Here is a 23,048-nt window from a genome sequence, read left to right as displayed (position 1 = left end):
ACCAGTTCCTAATCCAGTTCACCACTTCGGGTCCTATCTTCAGCCCATCCAGTTTATTTAAGAGCCTCCTGTGGGGAACCGTGTCAAAAGCTTTGCTGAAACCTAAGTAGATTACGTCCATAGCTCGTCCCTGATTCAATTCTCCTGTCACCCAATCAAAGAATTCAATGAGATTCATTTGGCACGATTTCCCTTTCGTAAAACCATGTTGTCTCGGATCTTGCAACTTATTGGCTTCCAGGAAATTCACTATCCTTTCCTTCAGCATCGCTTCCCTTACTTTTCCAATAATCGAAGTGAGGCTTACCGGCCTGTAGTTTCCAGCTTCTTCCCTATCACCACTCTTGTGAAGAGGGACCACCTCCGCCGTTCTCCAATCCCTCGGAACCTCTCCCGTCTGCAAGGATATATTAAACAAATCTTTAAGAGGACCTGCCAGAACCTCTCTGAGCTCCCTCAATATCCTGGGGTGGATCCCATCCGGTCCCATGGCTTTGTCTACCTTTAGCTTTTCAAGCTGTTCATACACACTCTCTTCCGTGAACGGTGCTCTATCCACTTCAATCTCATTTGTACTTTTTGCAGTCCATCGCCGTCCTTCTCCAGGATTTTCTTCTGTGAAAACAGAACAAAAGTATCTATTTAGCAAATTTGCTTTTTCTTCATCATTATCCACATAGCGGTTCGCCAAGCCCCCTCCCTGCCCGTCTTCAAGTCTTTGCTTAAAGCCCACCTCTTCAATGCTGCGTTCGGCACCTAACCCTTACCATTCAGTGAATCCAGACTGCCCCAATTTGACTGCCCCTATCGGACCGACTGTTCACTTGTCTATTAGATTGTAAGCTCTTTGAGCAGGGACTGTCTCTCTTTGTTAAATTGTACAGCGCTGCGTAACCCTAGTAGCGCTCTAGAAATGTTAAGTAGTAGTAGTATCTTTTAGTCTCACAATTCCCTTTTTAGTCATTCTCCTTTCACTTATATACCTGAAGAAATTTTTGTCACCCCTCCTTACATTTCTAGCCATTTGTTCTTCCGCTTGCGCTTTCGCCAGACGTATCTCTCTCTTGGCTTCTTTCAGTTTCATCCAGTATTCCTCCTTGTGTTCCTTTTCTTGAGTTTTTCTGTATTTCTCGTACGCCAACTCTTTAGCCTTTATTTTCTCAACCACTTGCTTGGAGAACCATATCGGTTTCCTTTTTCTCTTGCTTTTATTTACTTTCCTTACATAAAGGTTTGTGGCCCTATTTATAGCTTCTTTCAGCCTGGACCACTGTCCTTCCACTTCTTGTATTTCCTCCCAGCCCATCATCTCCTTCCTCAGGTATTCCCCCATTTTACTAAAGTCAGCACGCTTGAAATCCAGAACTTTGAGTTTTGAGTGGCCGCTCTCCACTTTAGCTGTAATATCAAACCAAACCGTTTGATGGTCACTGCTGCCCAGATGGGCACCCACTCGGATATTTGACACGCTATCCCCATTTGTAAGCACCAGATCCAGCGTCGTTCCGTCACCATTTGTCTGAGCAAACCGCTTTGTAAAGCATCCACGATCTCTCTACTTCTTTCCGATTCCGCAGATGGAACCTTCCAATCTACATCCGGCAGATTGAAATCTCCCAGCAACAGCACCTCTCGTTTCCCAACTTTTGAATATCTGCGATCAGGTCTTTATCTAATTCCTCCAATTGTTTCGGAGGTCTGTAGACAACACCCATGTGTATAGAGGTTCTATCCTCTCTTTTTAAGGTGATCCATATCGCTTCTTCCTTTCCCCAGGTCCCTGTCATTTCGGTTGCCATGATATCATTTCTCACATATAGAGCTACTCCTCCACCTTTACGACTCTCTCTATCCTTCCTAAATAGATTATAGCCTGGTATCTTTGCATCCCATTCATGGGAACCATTTAGCCACGTCTCTGTGATTGCAACAATGTCTAAGTCTGCCTCCAACATCAGGGCTTGAAGGTCATGAACTTTATTGCTTAGACTTTATTGCTTAGGTGCCCAGCACTTCCAGCAGCTGCCTTCCAGGTGCTGTAGAGGACTTTCAGCCCATCTACATATCCTCACAGCGTTCTCCTGAATGACTACCAGGCCCACCCTGGTCTGCTCTTTCACTTCTCTTGGCTCAAACCCTCAACGTCTCTTTGCCACACTGAACACTCTCCTCAAAGTGCCTTCACCTCCAACTTCCAGTGGTTTAGCCAGACCTGACTTCTGGGCATGGGGTAGCATCAAAATGAGATACAGCATAGACTTGCCTGAAAATATAAAATCAAGTCGACCCGTCCAGCTTGGGTTCCAGCACTATGGGACTGACCCATTCGCTTACAGATTCTTTAATGACCCCTAGCTTAAGCATGTTGGCCTCTTCTTCTTTTACTGACTCTTATTTGGCCTCTGGTAGGTGATAAGGTTTTTGCCTTATCATTTTTTCAGGTTGTATAACTATTTGGTGGACCCCTAACTGCGTGCGGTCTGGCAAAGGAGAAAACACATCCTGAAACTTCAGAACTAAATGTTCTATCTGCACTCTGTGCTCTGGGTTCAGTCTTCTATGTTCACACTTTGTTCTCCCTCCAACCCAGCCGTATCTGTCCCTAGTTCTTCCTCTCTTTCCTGGGTCTCTACCACCAATCCTTCCCAAGTTATCCAGGGTTTCAACAAATTCACATGAAATATCTGACATATTTTCCCCTTTTGGCTAACCTCGTAATCTACCGGACCCACCCTTCGCTTTATTACAAAAGGTCCCTTCCATTTGGCCAAAAGCTTATTAGTAGAGGTGGGTAACAACACTAATACTTGATCTTGAGCCTGAAACTTAGCATTCCTGTCATAGTAATATTTTTACTTGGCCTGGGCCTTCTCCAAGTTCTCTCTCGCCTCTCTGCCTCTCTGGTTATTTTTTCTATTCTCTTTTTCTGTGTCAGGACATGCTCAACTACTAAGCCCCATATTCCTTTCCATCCAGGCTTCCTGTATGACTTTCAATAGGTTCCTGGGTTGACAGCTAAATATTAGTTCAAATGGGGAAAAACCCAAAAAAATCCTGAGGAACTTCTCTATGGGTGAACCACACATATGGGATTAAAATGTTCCACTTTTTCCTCATTATACTTTTTTTATCAAACGAATGAGGCTCTGATTAAACCTTTCTACTAACCCATCTGTCTGTGGATGATACGCTGCTGTTTTCAAGTGCTCACCCCGAGCATTCTCAAAAATTCCTCCTACGTGTTGGATAGGAAATTGGTTCCCCTGTTCGTCAATAGTTCTCAGGGTAACCCAAATTGCCAAAATATAGCCATCAGCTCACGGGCTATTACCGTGTAGCAGTTCCTCACAGGGAATAGTCCAAGAAAACCAGGTTGAGTAGTCGACCTGTACCAGGATGTATTAGTTGCCAGCAGTGCTATGCTCAAGTGGTCCTATGATATTCGCACCTACTCTGTCCATAGGTCACTCAACTATGGGAAGGGGAATCAGAGGAATTTTCTCAGGTAGCTACTGGGGGTACCTTCTGACATTCTGGGCAGTACTCTCTCACTTCCTCAAAGATCTTTGGCCAAAAAAACTGTTGTATAATTTGAGCAACTGTCCTGTGCTCCCCTAAATTTTCCCACTAATGGATAAATATTCTGGGTGCCAGTAGCTGTAAACATCCCCCTTTTTTTTTTCCTTATCTTCAACCCGATATTGAAGTATGGGTCACCACACATTCCCTCCTCTGTCTGATTCCTTATTTTGCCCCAACACTCTCTCAAAGAGGGTTCTCCTATCTGCTCCTCTAGGAATCATTGAAACCGTCTATAACTTCTTCCCCTTAGGCTTCTATCTTCACTGGGGGAATTAACCCTTTCCATTTCTCTGCTCATTTTCTTGTCTTTTCTTGCTTTTCCATGGTTCCTCCACTGGCAAAGAGGAATATCTCTCTTAATTACAGGTCTTCAAGTTCTGGAGAGGAGTAGTCCATAGCTCGGGTGGACACACATACTTCGTTTGGGCTCATAACCGTCTCCATTTCCCACCCAATGTCTCCATAAATTCAGGGGAAATTGCAATTTTTCCACCACTGCTATTTTGAGTGGCTGAGTCCTTCCTTCCCAGGTCACCCTTATCTCATAGGTGGGTTCCTGCTGTATATCCCCATGAACATAACGTACCTGAAATCACCCCACTAAAGTGGCCTTCTTTGTTTCCCTTGTACGGTCTGGGTTAAAGCTCCGGACATGTGACTGATTACTCCCAGTATCTAAAAGGTCTTCAAGAGCTACCCCAGCCACTCATATCCCCATCTTTATGTTTCAATCATTTTTATTCAAAACTTAAGAAGAAAAGTTAACATCATCATGTATGAACGTCTGATATTTTCCCCCCATGTGGCTAAACTAACATATCGTACTTCTACCCCAACAAATAGGACTTAACCTTCCCTCCCATTCCCGTCCCCTCCCACCGCCCCACCCCCTTTTGTTTCCCTTGCTATGGCATCAAATGAACATAATAACGCAGGGTAAAAGGCAATATCTAGAAGTTTAACAGTCTACTCCTGGCAGTTGGAGTCAGAGTATTCCAAAAGGGAGTCCAAGTGAGTTGGAAACGCACTCCAGTCTTCGTTTTAAAGTCTGTAATTCCCACCCTCTCTACCCGCAGTAATGTTATCATACGCACACGCCACTGCGATACTGTAGGGTAGTTGTATGTAAGCCATTCTGAGAGTATTGCTTGTTTAGCCACTACAATAGCTTTGCGTACAAAAGCGGTAAATCCTGATGGGACAGGGTGTATGAGAACAGGATGGCCCAGTAGCAGCGCCGAGTCATACTTCCAGCCCGACTTCCACATCTCAGAAACATATTGTACTAGTTCCTTCCAAAATTGGACTATGCCCTTGCAGGACCAAAACATGTGCCCGAGGGTGGCCCCCGGATCCCAGCATTTGAGGCACTCTCCCCAGGCGAGAGTCCCATGTGAAAGGCTCTTCTGGGAGAAATGTAGAGTCGAAGAGCAAATTTGTATTGTAGCTCCCAGTGCTGCGTCATGTTCATTGTTTTGCGCATTGTAAGCACATGGGACTTGAACTGAGGCAATGTAAGGGCCATGGGGATATCTCGTTTCCAGGCAGCCAGTAACTTGGCATAGTCCAGTTCGGTAACTGTGTCCCTGATGTGCCTGTGATGGAATATGAGGGCACTTTTTGCTGTGCCTCTAAAGAGAATGCTAACTCTTCCTGGACATCCTCCGCCAGCGCCTCCCAGGACAAGGAGCATATATAATGCTTTAGCTGTGCATAATAGAACTCATCAGAGGGCAGCAGGGCGTATTCAGCACAGAGCTCCTGAAACAGCTTTATCTGTCCTTCACGGGTAAGTACTTGTAACAAGTATACTATCCCTTTCCTTTTCCATCTGCAGAACACCGAATATAGCCTTCCAGGTGCAAAGGCAGGGTTCCTGCATATTGGCAACTATGGTGTAACATTCAAAGAAAATCCGTGTAATTTACAGATCCATTTCCAAGTTGCTTTTGCTGATGCCATTATTCCTGTATGCTTCAGTAGGGGCGGCAATGGTAATCCCATCGTGTGCGAATAGCTGCTGAAGTGCGTTTCTGGGTATAATTGTAATTCCAGTTCTGTATTTGTATGGTCCTGTGTTCTGCGAAACCAGTTAGTGATGTAGCGCATGCCACTAGCTATTGTTAGATATTTCACGTTCAGTAGTCCCAAACCCCCATATTTTACCGGTATACTCAGTGTTGGAATGGAAAGGCGGGGTTTCTTCCCACTCCACAAAAAATTTTTGAATTAACCTCATTAATTTCTTTTCCTCCCCCCTCTTTAAGTAAAGCGGGAGAGTTTGAAAAACGTAGCCACTTTGTAACTACAATCATGTTGTACAATGCAATACGCCCCAGGAGAGAGAGAGTGGAAGGGATCCCCATGCCTGCAATTGTTTGTCAGTGTCTTTTAATGAGCGTTGTATATTTAGCTCATATAACTGGGACAAATCAACTGGAATACATACTCCTAAATACTTAATCATGCCCTGCGCCCACTGTAAGGGAAACTGTCCAGGCCAAGATGTTTTGACGTGCGGTAGAATGGGAAGTGCAATGGACTTGTGTAAATTTAATTTAAAGCCAGAAAATTTCCCAAATTGTTCAATTATCTGCAGCAGCCTGCTTAAGCTCTGGGTAGGGTTTTTCAATAGTACCAGCAGATCATCTGCGTAGGCCAACACCCTGATGTCATGACCTGCCAAGATGACCCCCTCAAGGTCCTGGGTAGATGCAATGATCCTCAGCAGTGGCTCCAAGGACAAAATAAAAAGTAGTGGGGTAAGTGGACACCCCTGTCTTGTTCCACGACATATTTGGAATTCTGACTCTCTTGTGCCATTTACAAGAACCCTCGCCGTGGGCTGGCAATATAGAGTATGAACAGCCCGTAGGAACCACCCCACTATACCCATGCTTTCTAAGGTCTGAAACAAGAAGTCCCACCCGACCCAGTCAAAGGCCTTCTTCGCGTTTAAACTTACTACTAAGGAGGGCCCTCCATCTTGTTTACATGCTGCAATTGCCAGCAAGAGTTTCCTGACATTGTGTACCGAATGCCTGCCTCTCACAAACCCTACTTGTTCTGCGTTGAACAACTGCGGTAAGAATTGGGCCAATCTCTCCGCCAACATTTTAGCTATTATTTTAATGTCTACATTGAGGAGAGAGATTGGCCTATAAGACTCAGCCCTGTCATGGGGTTTACCCGGCTTAGGTATTAACGATATGAGAGCCGTGTTAGCATATCTTGGAAATTGTCCCGTTTCTATAACCTCATTGTAATATTCTAATAGAGCTGCCAGGGCTTCCCCAGGTAGACTTTGTAATATTCTCCTGTGAAACCATCAGGGCCTGGAGCCGAGCGCAGCTTTAGGGACTTAATCACCTGTTGTAGTTCTCCCAGCCCTAAGGGCATATTCAAGGCCTCTAACTCTTCTGCTGTGATTTTGGAGAGCCCCGCATGGTGTAGGTACTCTTGCATGGCCTGCTCTGGGAGGGGGCGCCTCTGCCATATATAGGGTAGCAAAATACTCTGTAAATATCTGACCTATCTGCTTTTTCTCCGTTGTGGGCCTACCTTTTAAGTCTTTTAACATTGTAACCGTACGGGGACCCCCCCCCCCCAAATTCTTGATTAAACGGCTCAGCATTCTACTAGTCTTATTACCGAATCTCTGTAGTTTATATTTGTAATAGAGGGCTGACCTGGTCTCTTTCTCATGTAACAAACTATTCAGTGCTACCTGTGTGGATTTTAAGGTTTCAAAGGTAGCTTCAGATGGGTGGTGTATGTAGATTCTTTTAGCCCTACTCAGTTGTCGCTCTAACTGTAGTATCCCCGCCGCCCTCTTCTTATTCTTGAGGTTGCAGTAAGCTATAATGGCGCCCCTTAATACCGCTTTAGATGCAGACCAAAACAGTTCGGGTTGGCTTACGGCATGCTCCCCATTGACGTGTACATAGTCTGCCCAGCTCTTGTGGATATGGCTCTTTAAATGTGGGTCTGAGTGTAAGTAAGCCGGGTATCTCCATCCATTCGCACCCCCTTTGCCAGCTGTAACATTCAACTCCACCTATATTAGAGCATGGTCCGAGATTTCTTCTGGCCCTATAGTGGCAGTATTGGCTAGGTGAAATATGGATCGGTCTAATAATATATAATCTATCCTGGCGCACGATCCATGTGCCCTCGATCTATGTGTGTAGTCCCTTTCTCCATAGTGTAGGATCCGCCAGGGGTCCACCAAATTGAGCGTCTTGTTAAATGCTTGGAACTCTTTGGAGCGTGCCCCTCTATATTGTGATTCCCTCGGGTTGGAACAATCCTGACGGGGGTCCATTACCACATTGAAATCTCCTGTCACTATCAAACTAGCATTATGGTGTTGTAAACAAGTTCCAGCCAAGGACTTAAAGAAAGTTGGATCAAAATTGTTAGGGCCATATAGTACTAGCAACAAAAAAACCATCCCTTGCAGCCACACTCCCTTTACCCATCAAGGTTACCTTGTATGGGAGTCCCTTCCGAAACAACACTGCCACCCCTCCTTTCCTCCCTTGGGATGAGGCCACATACACCTCACTCACCCATAATTTCTGTAATTTAGCATGTTCTAGATCAGTAAGGCGCATTTCCTGGAGACACGCAATATCCGCTTTATGCCTTTTCAGTGCTGCTAAGATTTTATTTTTTATTTATTTATTTATTCATTTAATCAAAATATTTATAAGAAACCTCTTATATCAGAAAGTATCATCATAAATATGCAATTTACCAAAAAAGGTTATCTACAAAAGTAATATAATTCACTTTTTAAGGATCGATACTCAAGTCCATAATTCTGGGATCCAAAATGTAGGAAATCAACTGGAGAAATAAACAAATGAAAATTAAGCATAGGATATCGCACATCACTAAGTGGAATTGCTTCATTCTTATCGCTTATCCTTTTTTGCCAAGGCTATAAGTGCCGAGACATGAGCAGGTTCCATAAAAACATATTTCTTCCCCCCCAGTCTTATTATGCACTTGCAGGGGTATCTTAAAAAGAAGGTACCCCCCAAGTGCAGAACTTCCGGCTTAAGGAGTAAGAATTGTTTCCTCCGCCGTCTAGTCTCCTTAAAGACATCAGGGAATAAAAGGATTTTAAAGCCTAAAAAAGGCTTTTCTTTATTACGGAAAAACAAGCGGAAAATCCAATTCTTATCCGGTAATAGTGCAACGGTCGCCACCAAAGTAGCAGCCGTTGCTAATTCAGAATCAGTGGTCTCGAGCAAAAGAGATATATCTATCGGCTTTTCAATTGTCTGATGTGGTTCTTTCCCAGGAATATAATAAGCCATTGTAAAAGGTGGAAGATTCTGTTCGGGAATATTCAAATTTTCACTTAAGTAACGTTTTAACATTTCAAGGGGAGCTACATTTTGTATTCTAGGAAAATTAACAAATCTCAAATTATAACTTTTAATATAATTATCAAATAGTTCAGTTCTTTTCCTAAGACTGGTTAAATCTTTCATCATCATAGCTTGAGTTGTTTCAAAGTTCAAAACCTTTTGATCCAATTTCTCCTCCATTTTTCCAATTTTATCATCCAAAACTTTAAATTCCTCTTCTTTTTTTGTACTTCAGTTTCCAAAGTTCTTATTTTAGGTAATAACTCATTACTTTGTTTCAAAAAAAGTTGTCCCAGGTTAGATACCAAATCCCATAACGTTTCTAAAGTCACTTCCTTTGGTCTTTCCACTAGTGCTTTAGGTAATTCTAACCTTATGGAGGACTGCTCAGGAATCAAACTCTGTCCCTCGGCTCCTCTCCCCTCATTCAGCGGCGTCTTTACAGGCAAACTGCCCTCTATTCCTTGCTCCGATGTTAACTGAGCTTCCATTCGACGATCTTCTGGGCCCTCTATACCTTCCGGAGTAGACCCTGTCGATCCAAGGAGGAAGGAGCTTGCGCCAATTGGCTGGGGAGGGGGTGAGCGCATAGCGGGGCTTAGAGTGACTTTGAGGCCAACGGACGCCGAAGTCTTCAGATCATTGGAAGTCCTAGCTGGCAGCATTCCGCTATCAACAGCTATTCCCGATGGTCTGCTAGAATAATTTCATGGAATGTGGGTGGCATTACCTCCCCGATAAAGAGATCTAAAATCTTAGCAGCACTCGCACATCACTAAGAAGCGGCGGATCTCACTCTTACCGGTGTTAAAGATGCCGAAACGTCGAGGGAGAGTGGCGGCCAGAGCTCCCACGCTGCCCCCCTCATTGCCTGGTCCTATAGATAGATTTGTGAGACCCTATCCTTAAAGATGCACTGATGAACTTGGGAATCTCTCCTCTTGGTGCAATCTCGGCAGCCATTCTGAAAACCCAGCAACACCGCCCACAGCACAGAAGAGCAAAGCGGAGACGGAGGAGCAGCAGAGGGCAAGAAAGAGTGGGATTCTGCAACCGCAGCGGCCATTACACCACCAGGGTGGCCTTCAATGATCAAGGTAGGTCTTCGGAGGGTTGTAGTGTGTGGGAGAGTGGGGATGCGGCATTACTGCAGCAGGGCAAATTTTGCCATAGTATAAGTCATCACAAGGACAAAATACCGTGTTTCCCCGAAAATAAGACACTGTCTTATATTAATTTTTGCCCCCCAAAATGCGCTAGGTCTTATTTTCAGGGGCTGTCTTATTTTTCGGGGAAACATCGGGGTTGGATCGGGGTTGGCCCACCCGCCCACCCTCCCTTTCACCTTTGCAGCAAGCAGCAGCAGGGCAGGCCACTCCTTCCTTCCGTGTCCCGCCCTCACCTTATGTGATGTAACATCCGCAAGGGCGGGGCACGGAAGGAAGGAGAGGCCTGCCCTGCTGCTGCTTGCTGCGAATGTGAAAGGAGGCGTTTAAGGTTAGTTCCGGGAGCGACGGAGGGTGGGTGGCCCGGGGGCGGCCTTGTCCGGCTCTCGGCGGCCCTGCTTTCAAACAAAAATTTGCTAGGTCTTACTTTCGGGGGAGGCCTTATATCTACCAATTCAGGAAAACCTCTACTAGATCTTATTTTCGGGGGATGTCTTACTTTCGGGGAAACAGGGTATAAGAAAAACAATGGACTGCATCAGGGACTTCTGAAAACCACTTGTCCCTGAAACACACTCAAAACAGAATAATCCATTTGTACAAAAAAAAAACAGAATAATCCATTTGTACAAAAGAAATGAGATGAAGATGTGATTCCATGTGCTCCAATGAAAGGAGAGTTTAATTTTACTTCCAATCTTTATAACACCAGGCTTCCCAATGCAGATTACAACAGTTAAGGTGAACCCATCAGTAAACACTGAAATTTGGCCATGTATTATTGTACTGTATAGAACAATGTAGAAAAAGGAGCACAAAATACAGCCTTTATTAGTGCTGTTTCCACCAGCTACAATAATTTTTAAGCGGTTTTAGTGATATTCAAGTTTATTTAAGGATATTTATTTCTACATATGGGAAGCTTTCAAATAAATTAAAAAGCTGTCGAGTAAAAAACATTTTTTATTTTCATTATAGTGTTTGGAATATGTCCACTTTGAGAATCAGGTGCTGAACGTTAAAAGTTTATATTTATTTACTTATTTATGGCATTTTATCCCATATTAAACATGAATTAGATTGTGTTTTATCGCCCCTCTCTAGACCCCCGTGAGGTCCTTCTACACGGAGGTGTATAGAGGGTTTGGGCTTCTACTATCTGTCGGAATGCCTCCCTGAATTCCAGAGATATTCCTTCCCAGGGATATCTTTGTTGTGGGGGCATCAGAAGGCGGAGTTCAAAACTAATTCCCATGACCACAGCTTTCTGTCTGATAGGATCTAAGGAGATCGTAGGCAATTTATGTTCCCACATATATTCTATTAAAAGTCTACCCTAACTAGTTCTGGGAGTGAGGGTCACTTGTGTAAGACTTACTTTGTAGAACTAATGACAGAGAAATAAAGTAGAAATGAAGACAGAGATGGTTTTCAGAAAGAAGGTTTAGTTTATTCTTACCAAGGTTAAGTCTTCAATAGAAGTTAAATCACTCGGAAACTTTCCCCCCTTAAACCCAACCGCCAAAGACAGCAAAGCGATAAAGAATGGTTCACATTTCAAATGCTGGTGACACATCGAGTGATACAAAACAATATTGCACGTTATTATCTAGTCCTTTCTTAATGACATCAAACATCGATAACATCAACATTTCTGTTGTATATCCTAATTGAAAACTATACAATTAGGCCTGCATTTTGATAATTTTTAATCGTGATTAATCACTCTAAAGTATTGTATGTATTTCCACTGCAGCTCTTTGTGACTCTGGGCAAGTCACTTTTAGGGGGTCTTTTTCAAAGGCACGCTAGCGTTTTTACTGTGCTCTAAGCTCACACCTATGGGTATCTCTAGCATTTAACGTGCTTATTTTTAGAGTGTTCTAAAAACTGTAGCTCGCCTTTGTAAAAGGACACCTCAGTCCTCCATTGCCCAAGGTACAAAATAAGTACGTGTACATAATGTTAACTGCTTTGATTGTAACCACAGAAAGGCAGTATATCAAATCCCATCCCCCTTCCGTTCCCCTAAAGGACTGATAATCCTCCCTCCTTATCCCCAGGTCCAACATCTCTCCCTTTCTTTTTCTTCCCTTCTCTTCTCATCCCCTGGGTCCATTATTGCTTTTTCTTTCCTGGGATCCAATATCTCTCTCCCTCCCATCCATCCCTATGAGCAGCAACGCGGATTTGATGGTGAGCAGCTCCAAGCTGTTCTCGTGGCTGCTGGAGCTCACTGCCTTGGCCATAGCTTCCAACAGTCGCCCCCTCCAGTTGTGCTGGCAGATCTGTAGCTCACTCCCCGCCCCCCCTCCTCCGTTGGTCTACCTTAAAAGTGGTCTCCAGAAGTGGCAGCATTGCACATCCCTCTGCCCTAAACAGTCCTGGAAAGAACAAATCTGTCCCTTTAGACTAAAAGAGGCCTTGCTTCCCTTCTATGGTCCTTTTATGCAGATCATGTGCAAATGAAGGTCTTTGCTCAGTCACTGGGCACCTATTGCTTGTACCTAGCTGTCAGGGAATTATCGTCACTAGCTCCCAGAAAGGCTAGAGCCCCCCATAACCTTCCACACAGCTTCCCTGATAACTACTTCCTCCCACACAGGGGTCTCAGAATTTCACCATAACTGTAAGAGTGGGCCATGGGACTGTTATCTTAAAGGATCTAATTCTGGTCCTTTTTGTGGTCTGCGGGGACCTCACTGTCCTGTGATGGGATATATACTCCATCACAGACTTACAGGGGTTTTGGCTGTATTGGAATTACTGGACCAAAGTTATTCTTTTGGACCAGCACTGCAGTCACCAGGATCTAGTTTTATAACAGATTGATATGGAAGATCTTTGCATTGTTTCTCTTGTTTGGTTGTACCACTTTTTAGTTGCCAGGGCCAGTCTTCTTTACTGTTTCATAAGGCTCCTGCTACATGCACAGTAGTTTGCTTTCTGAGGGCAGAAAAACTAGAACTCGGTTCCCCGGTTGGAAAATTCTCTGCATGGTCTTCTGCTTGTAGACTTGGGCTTGTCTCCTGTGAGTCTTCTCTATGCAGAATTTGGCAGCCTCACCTGCTTTCTTCAATCTTTCCCGCATAGTGAGCACATATTCTGCAAGTTTCTCCCTGGGTTAGGTTGCTTTTTGGACCACATCCAGGATTCTTCCAAAGTCTCCGTCCATATAACAACTCAAAAGGAGAGAATCCTGTCAAACTCTGAGGCACCTCCCAGATAGCAAACAGTACATATGGGAGTAGGGTATCCCAGCTCTTCCCATCTTCAGCCACAAATGTTTTTCAGCATTTGCTTGAGAGTCTTGCTAAAGCGATCCCCCAGACCAACTGTCTGTGGATGATGCACTAATGTCTATGAGAGATCTTTAATTTTACTTGCTTTATGACTCGAGACATAAAAGTTGTGCCCTGGTGCAATGGCCTCTGGATAGTGTATGGCATAATCCAAAAGGACTAAGATATACTTATTGCGCCAGGTTGTCCATTCAAGTGAGCCCATGAAGTCCATAGCTACCCTATTTAATGGAGTATTGACAATTTGCATGGCATCGAGGGGCAGGTGGAACCATTTCAAGGCTGCTTAACTGGCAGGTTGGGCAATATTGGCAGAAAAGCACTACTTGTTTTTATACACTGGGCCAGAAAAGCATGCCAGAATACATTCCCGGGTTTTCTCCTCCCCTAAGTGACCTCCTAAGTGACTGTATGTTAGTTGTATGACCTGCCTGCAATAAGGGTGTGGAGCTAATAGTTGTTCTACCTCCTCCCCCTCTAGGTTTACTTTGGCCACCCTATACAAGTCATTCTTCAGTATGAAATATGAGGAAGTTACCTTAGAGGGGTTCTGGTTGCCCATAAGGTCTCATCTACAGTTAATAACCTCGGCCCACACTTCTCTAAGGGATTCAATCTCTGACTGAGCCCTCTTAAAGTTTCTTGTGGACCCTTCTCCACTCAACTCAGACAGGCTATTTAAAGGGTCTGGGTTGTCATTTGGCCCCAGGTCTTAATCAACTGCAACTCCTAAATTCAGAGAGCCACACAGTTTCTCTAACCATTGCTGCTGGCAGGGTTTAGGCTGTTTTGAGTTCTCTAAATACAAGTCGGGATCCTTCAAGGGGAAGATCTTGGGAAAAGACTCCTCCTCCTTCTTCAGGCCAGTGGTTAACTGGGCCCAGATGGTTCCAAAGTTTGGGAAATCCTGGTCCAGGACCACCTGGTAGGGGAGCCCACCACCTCCAACTAGGTTTGCTGAATGGTGCTTTGAAGATTACTTGAGCTGTAGGTTACTGTCTTTGGTCCCCATGCACATATGACACGGTCCCCTCATAGTTCACTTGCATTTAAGTGACTATTCCCTGTTAAACAAGGATCTTTACGCTGCTGGAATCTATTAGCATCTGGTAGGGGTTCCCATCCAATTCAACAGCACACAAGTCTGGTTCCTGGGCTAGTAGGCTTCTACAAATTTGCAAGGATGCGGGGATACCAGGTTCATAGCCATAACTACTTCATCTAATTTCTGGTAGACCTTTTCTCCCCAGCTGTGTTAACTTTAGGAGAGATTTTTAAATTGGTGGTAGTTTTTGAACAGAAATTGTCATTTCAGTTGGCACAGAATAATATGAAAATTTCAACTTTGGAAAAAAAGACAGAAAGATAGGAGGCACTGCAAAATTGTGTGGGGAGTTAAAAACTGGGATAGATAAAGTAGAAGGACTTGGAAATTCTATTACTAAGGATAGCTCTAATTTGGCAATTAAATGTGAAAATTTGGAGAATACAATGTGATATAGGAATCTACATCAATATTCAGCTTCTGGTGGTCAGCATGTTTTTATATGCTGACTGTCACCAGCTAAATTAGACTCAAATAATCAATGCTGGGCCATGTCCAGCTAGACGGGTACTGGTTGATATTCATCCTGGACTCACATAGTTTTCCCCCAGTTTCCCAATCTGATCTTTGGCCAGAACCAGTTTGCAGACCCCTCTGATCTCCGATCCTCAAATATCTAATTCACCCCCCCCCCCCCAGACCCAATTATCAGAACCCCATGAGTCCCATACTGGGACAGACTGAAGGTTCATCAAGCCCAGCATTCTGCTTCCAACAGTAGCCTATTCAGGTCACAAGTACCTGGCAAGATCCCAAAAAAGTACAATACATTTTATGCTGCTTATCCTAGTAATAAGCAGTGGATTTTCCCCAAGTCCATTTTAATAACGCTGTATGGAATTTTCCTTTAGGAAGCCATCCAAACTTTTTAAAAATCCTGCTAAATTAACTGCTTTTACCACATTCTCTGTCAACGAATTCAAAAGTTTAATTACAAGTTGAGTGAAGAAACTAGGGAAGGAAAAACAATATCCAGGGGTGGAAAAAACCAGACTAACTCACAAAGAAGACAGCCATTCCAGTCAGCCCAGAGCCAGCCCCTAAGGACTCCTGAGTAGTGATTGAGCAAGGCTCCACACACATAAACTGAGAAGACCTATAACCAGAGACCACACAAGACCCTGAGGCTAGAACTGAGGTCAGCCAGAGAAAACCATAGGTTCCAAGCCGGCAAAGGTTCCTGATTGACCTACCGGAAGAAACACCCAAGAACCAACAAAGCGAGTGAATCCAAACCAGAGAAGAGGGCTAACAGAAGAGCCCGCAAGGAGACCAAGGCCCCCTCTCAAACATCTAGCAGTAAGAGCCACCTTGCTGCCATGCAGGAGGGTTCGCCCTCTAGAAACCGGACAAGATCCGAGAGCCTTTCTCATTCCTTGCGAATGACCAAGTATTCCTTGGTAGAACAGCTCAGAGAACTGTGTTTCCATTGTTAATATGTGTCCCAGCTTGAGACCCATCCACTGGAATAGTGGTGGGCCAAGTTACATAGCTTAAACTGCTGAAAAGCACTGACTAGGCCTGAAAATCAGATGATGGCCTTATAGCTGAGAGCCTGCAAGAGCAGGACTGCTTGGTGAGTCTTATTGAAACCTGGTACAACTTTCAAATTCAGTGTAAGAGTTAAGATGAAGGAATAAATGGCAGAGATGGTAAAAAGTTTGGTTCATAAGATGGAGTCTGTCCTTATAAGATGGCTCCCAGAGTCACAAGATACAAAGAAACTGATCTCTCTATATTAGGAAAGATGTTTACAAGTCCGGAAATTGGCATTATTAAGTAATCTCAGAAAGGAGGGGCAGGTGGGCACCTGACCTGCGGTTAAGTATGATTCATAGATGAAAAAAAAAATTAGAAAAAAAGTCTTTCTCCATTGAGTTGTATGGACTGCAAATGCTATATAAGGACTGTACATCTGAGCTAGAGTCAGAGTCCTTCCCCAACGTGTCGGATGACGGCGAAGCTACGGTCCGTTGAACCCAGAATTTGACTGATGTGTGTAACAGCTGGCAGATTCATTTGGTGAGAATAAAGACTATCTTTATCACTAACTTTTCTAGTCTCAGTTTCAATCTCTTCCTTCTCTTCAAACTGTTTGACAGAAATACTATACACATAAGTAAATTATCTCTCACTCATGTAGACTTTATGTGGGAACATAAATGGCCAAAGATTCACCTAGATCCTAGAAGGCAGAAAGTTGTGGTCATGGGAATTAGATTTGAACTGCGCCTTCTGTCACCCCCCTTTCACCTCCGTGTCCGAAGGCACTCCTTTGGACCCCGATTCATCTCACCGTGGAAAGGGGTTCCACGGAGGTCTAGGGAGGGGTGGATAAACCAACTCCTGGAAAAACAGTGGTGACAGCCCGACTGCTGCTATTTTTCCCTGTTTCCAAACTTTCCTGTCTTTTCAATTCTTGTTCTGTCTGTCCTTGGACGCAGAGGGGAGATCCTGGGCGTCCAAGGTCTACTTGGTTTGCTTGTTCTGGCTTCCCTTAGACCTCCTTTCCTTCACTCCCTGTCCCAAGGCTTTGACCTTAGTTCTACTGGGTTCGTGTCCCTAGGCGTTTGTGGGCTCTTTCTTTCACGTTTCCGTCTTTTTCCTATGAGGACCCTTGTTCTTTCATTCTTTTTCCCTATTCATGTCTTTTTCTTTCTCTGTTCTGTGTCCTGTCATCTCCTTTTCCTTCTTCTCCTCTGTCCCTTTTTGATTTGCGTGTTGTGTGATTGCTGTATGATTGGCGCATAATTGCGAGACCAGGCGACTGCGATCTCGCTTATGCTGTTTGCATATATCATGTACGATTCTTTGCACCGGTCTTATGCCAGCCCCTCGCTGAACGGTGCTAAGAGGTTGTGTGTTTTCTACTTCTCACGCTACTCTCTGTTTTTAGTTCTACTCCTTGTTTATCTGTGGTCACTTTCTTTGTATGGATTCTGCTCTTTTTCTGCTTTCTTTCTCTCTCTCTAACACTGTTCTGTCCTTTTTCTGACGGGTTCCTGTCCCTGTCCTTCCACCTGCTGTCCTTTATACTTGCATTTTGTGTCTCTACATGTGTGATTGATGCGTGACTGAAGCCTTACTGTTAGTCCAAGTGCTGTCTTCTTTACTACACTCCACTGATTCTTTCCTGTGAGGTGCCAAGTTTTTCTCTCTTACTCAATTTCTTTGCCATCCTATCTCTGTCTTTCTAAACTCTCTGTCCTCCCTTGAATTCACCTGTTCCTGTCTGTTTTGCCTATTAGGTGTATGTTGAAGTTGATTCCCGTTATGTCTCCCCCATGCCTACCTGTAGATCTTGGGTTAAGTAAGATCCAGGCAGGTTTTGTTTTGTGTAATTCTGTTGATCGCGGTTTAAATGCGATCCAGAAATTTTCCTCTGTTTGTGTCACTGTGTTAGTCCGGCTGCTTTTTCTATCCTTCTGGGGCTATTCTCTCCATAAAGTCTAGCCTTTTATGCACTGAAATCCTGTTTGTTTCCCTTGAATCTTTCTGGTCTGTGTGTTTTGTGAGCTGATTTTCAGACTTGACAGCCCACATAGCCCCCCTTCTTTCCACTTCCGCTTTTCTTTTTCTTACTGCGACATAGATAGAAGAAATGTCTATTTTCTATATATCCTACGGCTGTTCTCTCTATAAAGAATAGCCTCTGAACCTTTGTTTTAGAGTGGGGTAACTTTTTCTCCCCGGTAGTTGCAAGCACTGGTTTATAGTTCTCAGCTCTTTAAAGTGTCATTCTCTCTTTCATGACTTGGACCTGTCATTCTATTTTTAACCATAAAATCTGCGGCTGTATCTTTAATTCCTTTTTCTGGTAAAAATATTTCTTTGCTGTTACACGCCACTGCATTCTTACTGCTTTTGAGTCCCGTGAGATCTCTCAACTCCTCTCTCCATCCTTATTCACCACTTGTAAAAACCCCCATCTGTAAACTTTCTTGGCAATTCTGCTCTTTAAAAAAAAAAAAAAACTCTTCCACTAACGTTCTGGCTTGTATCCTGTTTCTGACTCCCGTAGCCACTAAAGCGGCACATTAGTGTTTAATTTTGGCAGATACCCTACACTTGCCTGCCCTGTTAGTTTCGGCAGCTGTTTTCTATTCACTGCTTAACATCTGTGCAAGCCTCCTACATCACCGTCACGGCATTGCGTCCGGTGATGTACTTTTATTCTTCATACTCCCGTTTGAGCCCATTCCAAAGTTCTTAACTAGTCCTGATAGACTATAAACTTTAAGATGCAATACTTATTGTTTCTGCCAGGGAGGTTGCTATCTCTCCCCTGTCATAATCCTGTTGTGTTTTCTCTCACTTCTATCTATATTTACTCCCTGCAAAAGGTCTTTTGCCCATTATATGGCATTCTCTTGTCCTCAGTGTCTGCCTAAGCCTCAAAAGCTTGTTTTTCTTTCATGTATTGTAAATGCTTTATACCTTTACTTTTGACTGGCTATCATGGTATGCGGCCATCTTCCGGTTTGTTATGACTTTCTTTTTGTTCGGTCCACCCACTATGGGCGTGGCCCGGGGCGTAACTCCAGGTGTAACTCCACACCCTGGATACACCTCCTACCCCCCCACCTTCTTCTTCAACCCTTGCATAATTTACTTTTTTTTTCCATCTCTCTCTCTCCTCTCAATTGCTTTTGTATATTTAATCTACTGGGTGATTAATGGGATATTATTACTTAAGTTCCATTGTTAGTATTTTTATTTTTGGTCCTTAGTAATTGCTCCTGTGCAATTGTCATTGTTATTATGAAATTACTTTCTTTTTAATCCCTGGAGCGGTTCCCTCAATCTTATTTTGATTTGCCAATTTGTTTTTGGACAATGATATTCAGTTTTCTGATTGTCATTTACAGCTGAATATTTCCTGTTTTGCACTGTTTGCCCTGACTCTATTTTTGTATTTAAGTTTCTGGATTGAGACAAGACCTGTTATTGGTTTTAATTCTTAAGATGTATATATCTAGCCGTGAAGGTTTTACTGAATTGATAACTTTAAATGAGGTTTTATGGTGATAGGATTTTGAAGCAGTTTCATATATATTTTTGAAACTCTCCTTATAATTTGATTTGTTCATCTTCTGCCTTTGTTATTGATATATTTTATCTCCGATTGCTGGAGAAATAAGGGGAGTTCATCTGTTCTGCTTATAAGATCTTTTGGTGTTTGGTATGACTGATATGCATACACTTCCTGTGTAACGTCCTTCCTTACCCCGTGGGTTTTTGCCTGCCCGCAGTATAAATAAACTATATTATGCTTTACTTATAAACTCTACTTTAGAGGATGAAATTAAGAAATAAAACCACAAGCTTGTTCTACCTCAGGAATCATTGGGTTTTTTTTGTTTGTTTTGTACTGCTCTGGTAGGGTGTTCGTACTCTATAAATAAACTGGGTACGGCATTGTTTCCGGTCCTATTAGATGTTCTGATTCCTACAGTTTTAACCTTGTTTTATGGCACATTTTCTCTGCATGCATTATGCTATTCATATTTAATAAATAAATATTAAAATTACTTATGTTTTGATGGTCCTCTGACTGGTCCTCTGCTGACTTTGGGTTCTTCGTATGTGCAATTTCCTACAAACAGCTTAGCTTGAATGCTTGTTAGTTTCACTTTTATGACTACAGTGCTGGCTCGCTGATTCCCTGGTACAGATATCAGCCCTATGGGCTTACTCCCATACTATTACACTAAGCGCTTTATGCTTTTTATGTATATTTAATTGTGTTTTATATTTCTCGCTTCCAATTTTAAAGCAACACTATCTGGTTTTGGTTTCTTCTCTATAACCCACTGTAACTCCAGCACATCGTTCTAGACTGCAATTTTGCTATAGAACCATAGTCTATAAATTAATCTAGAACATTGTTCTAGATCGTGTTAATGATCTAGAGCATTAATCTAGAACCCGTTTTGTTTCTCTGTCTCTATTTGTTTGCTTTGTTTTTCAACTCTTTATTTCTCTTTACTTTCTTTAATAGCACTGTCCTTTGGGTATGCCCATGTGTATTACTCACAGGGACATGCTATGCCCCTGTTCCACCTTTTACTTGTGTCATGCTATAACTATTGGCTTTAATACCGATGCTTGAGGAATCGCTTACACCCACCTAGGGGACTCATATCTGCCTCTTAGGTGGATGACGGTATAAATAGATTTTTAGAAATTGAGCAATATCCCACTTCATTCTCGAAGTGTGCTAGCTCCACAGCTTGACCTTCAGCCCTTGCATGAGTTAGCTTTGTTCTGATACACGCTGTGCTATAAGGGGACGCTCAATGCATTAGTTGTCATTCGGACAAGCTGACTAGGGGCTTTTAAATTTTTAGACGTATATTTAAGCATCTATTGGGGGGTTAGCGACAGTTTGGCGAGTGTATTCCCATTCTCCTAACCGGCGAAGACCCATTAGATCACTGCCCTTCGATTTTAGGGAACTTATTTTCGCCGTTCTCTGAAATCTTTCAGGGGTTTTAGCTTCCCCCGCTTTTTGGGGTTCCATCATGGTGAGCGTAATCCCATGCCAAATTCATGGCGAGTGTAATCCATTACCTAATTCATGGCGAGTGTAATCCCATGATCAATTTCTATAGAAGCATACTCTGGAGGGCAGTATTTTTAGAATAGGATACATACGTAAGCTGACACTAGGTATTTATTCACTTATACACCCACTCTTTAGGTACATTTCTGTTTGCAGTTTTTGTCTTTCTTTCTCCTAATGTCACTAGCGGTTAAAGCGTTGAGCTTTCCGCCAATTAGTAATTTCTGTTTTAGGTCTCTTCGCTGGACCGCTCTTGAAGACGCGTGAGTATCAAGGTGTTTTGTCTATGCACGATGCATGTTTTCTTGTTTTGATAATTTTTTTTGCACGTTTTTTTACTACAGATATATTAAAGGTGCCCTTGTTATAAATCCCTGAGCTAGGATCCAGCTTGAGATTTAACTTGGGCCACCTGAGGGCCTTGCCTTTAAACACTACTGTACGTTGCACACATTTTCCTATTTGGATTGTTTTTTCCTTCCCTTTTTTTTACACCATGTCCCCTCCATCATCCCCTACTCCCCTGGAAAGAGTTCTTAACTTTTTCCCCGCAGATAGAAAAGAACTCACCCGTTTATGTCAGAAATGGAGTTCCTCATGGTCCACTAAAGACCAGGGACTGGAATGGCCATCAGGTGGTTCATTTGATCAGGGCAAGCTTCAAGCTTTGGTCTGTTATAATGAATCCCGCAAAACAGGAAAATCGAGGGTTAAACATTTAGCTGCCATAAACAAGTTCATACTTATCTCTCGAAACGAGCATGATAAAGCTCTGGCTAACTCAGATACTAACCAAGCCCCTTGCCAAGAGGCAGTGACACCTAGTGCCCCACCACCTTATGATGCGGCAGCTGCTGCTAGTCCTGCCAAGCTGCTACCATGTGCAGTGGGATATACCCCAATACCCCCAGGATACTGTGATAAACCTGCAACGGATTCCCAGGTAAAGGTTTCCCAGGGGTCACAGCCGATGACCTCCCCGCTACCTCCGGGATCTCTTGCTCCCATGATATTTGACCCACCTACGACCGTGCTTATCTCTGGCACAGTAGATATATCTCCTCTTTCATCCCAAACTAATCCTACACAACCTTCAGGTCCCTCTGGATCAACAAGTGATCTGCCTCCGTCCCAGGGGTCGGCATTAACTCAGCCGTCCACAACCCCACCAACAATACCAGTGGCCCCAACTATTGCTCAAATGCCTACTATTACTACTGCTCCCACTGTGCAACCATCTACCCAGACAGTTGTCCCGCAGCCATCTCATGTCTATCGCACTATAGATGGCTACAAGATTGAAATACCTCCTTCTGTTATTGAACATTATCCTTGTGTTGCGGATCCCCTGGTTCCGGTAACCACCCACAGACCATCTAATAACAGAGCAGATGCCGCTGCCCAGACAGCCACCTGCCCTGTGTTAGGGGCAGGCCAGGCCTCACACATGACCACCCAAACGACCACCAACCCATATGCGTGGAATGCTACTCAGACATCGCCTCCACCATCACTTTTGGACTCTTCTGTCCAAACTGGTCCCTTGCCCCCTGCATCCTTACCTTGCCCTACTCTGTCCCAGTTACGACAAATGGGCTTTGTACCATACAGCCCAGCTACGCAAGCATGCGCTATTTGTCAGGAACTATATGATCAGGGTTACGTGAAGTTTCCCTCTGTTCCCGTTAATCCTTCGATGCCTACCCTTGTGCCTGAATGCTCTACTCCCCCGAGATGGGACATGTTGGGCGCGCGTCCCAAGGTTAGACCCCCTCCATCAGAGGAAGAGTTGGAAGCTCTTAAGCGTCCCCTGTTACTTCCAACCAAATCTGGTAAGGAAGATATCCGAGATGAGCATCTTCCAACATTCCACTTTTCCTCCCTTGAGGATTGTGAAGCGATCCCTTCCTTTGCAGACGATTCACCTTGTCTTACTCTACCCACAGC

General features: G+C 43.7%; 1 protein-coding gene across 1 annotated transcript in view; it reads right to left on the bottom strand.

Moving 5' to 3' along the window:
- Positions 1-20,117, bottom strand: part of LOC115480792 (prolactin-releasing peptide receptor-like) — a 45,399-nt gene extending 25,282 nt beyond the window's left edge. The window contains exon 1 of the mRNA XM_030219696.1: positions 20,069-20,117. The gene's annotated coding sequence lies outside the window, so the exon portion shown is untranslated. The remainder of the gene's footprint in view (positions 1-20,068) is intronic.
- Positions 20,118-23,048: the final 2,931 nt, after the last annotated feature.

Source organism: Microcaecilia unicolor, chromosome 11 (genome assembly GCF_901765095.1).
Source record: "Microcaecilia unicolor chromosome 11, aMicUni1.1, whole genome shotgun sequence".
NCBI classification, from domain to species: Eukaryota; Metazoa; Chordata; class Amphibia; order Gymnophiona; family Siphonopidae; genus Microcaecilia; species Microcaecilia unicolor.
Note: the sequence above shows the minus strand (reverse complement) of the source record. Positions and strands in the feature narration are given on the sequence as shown.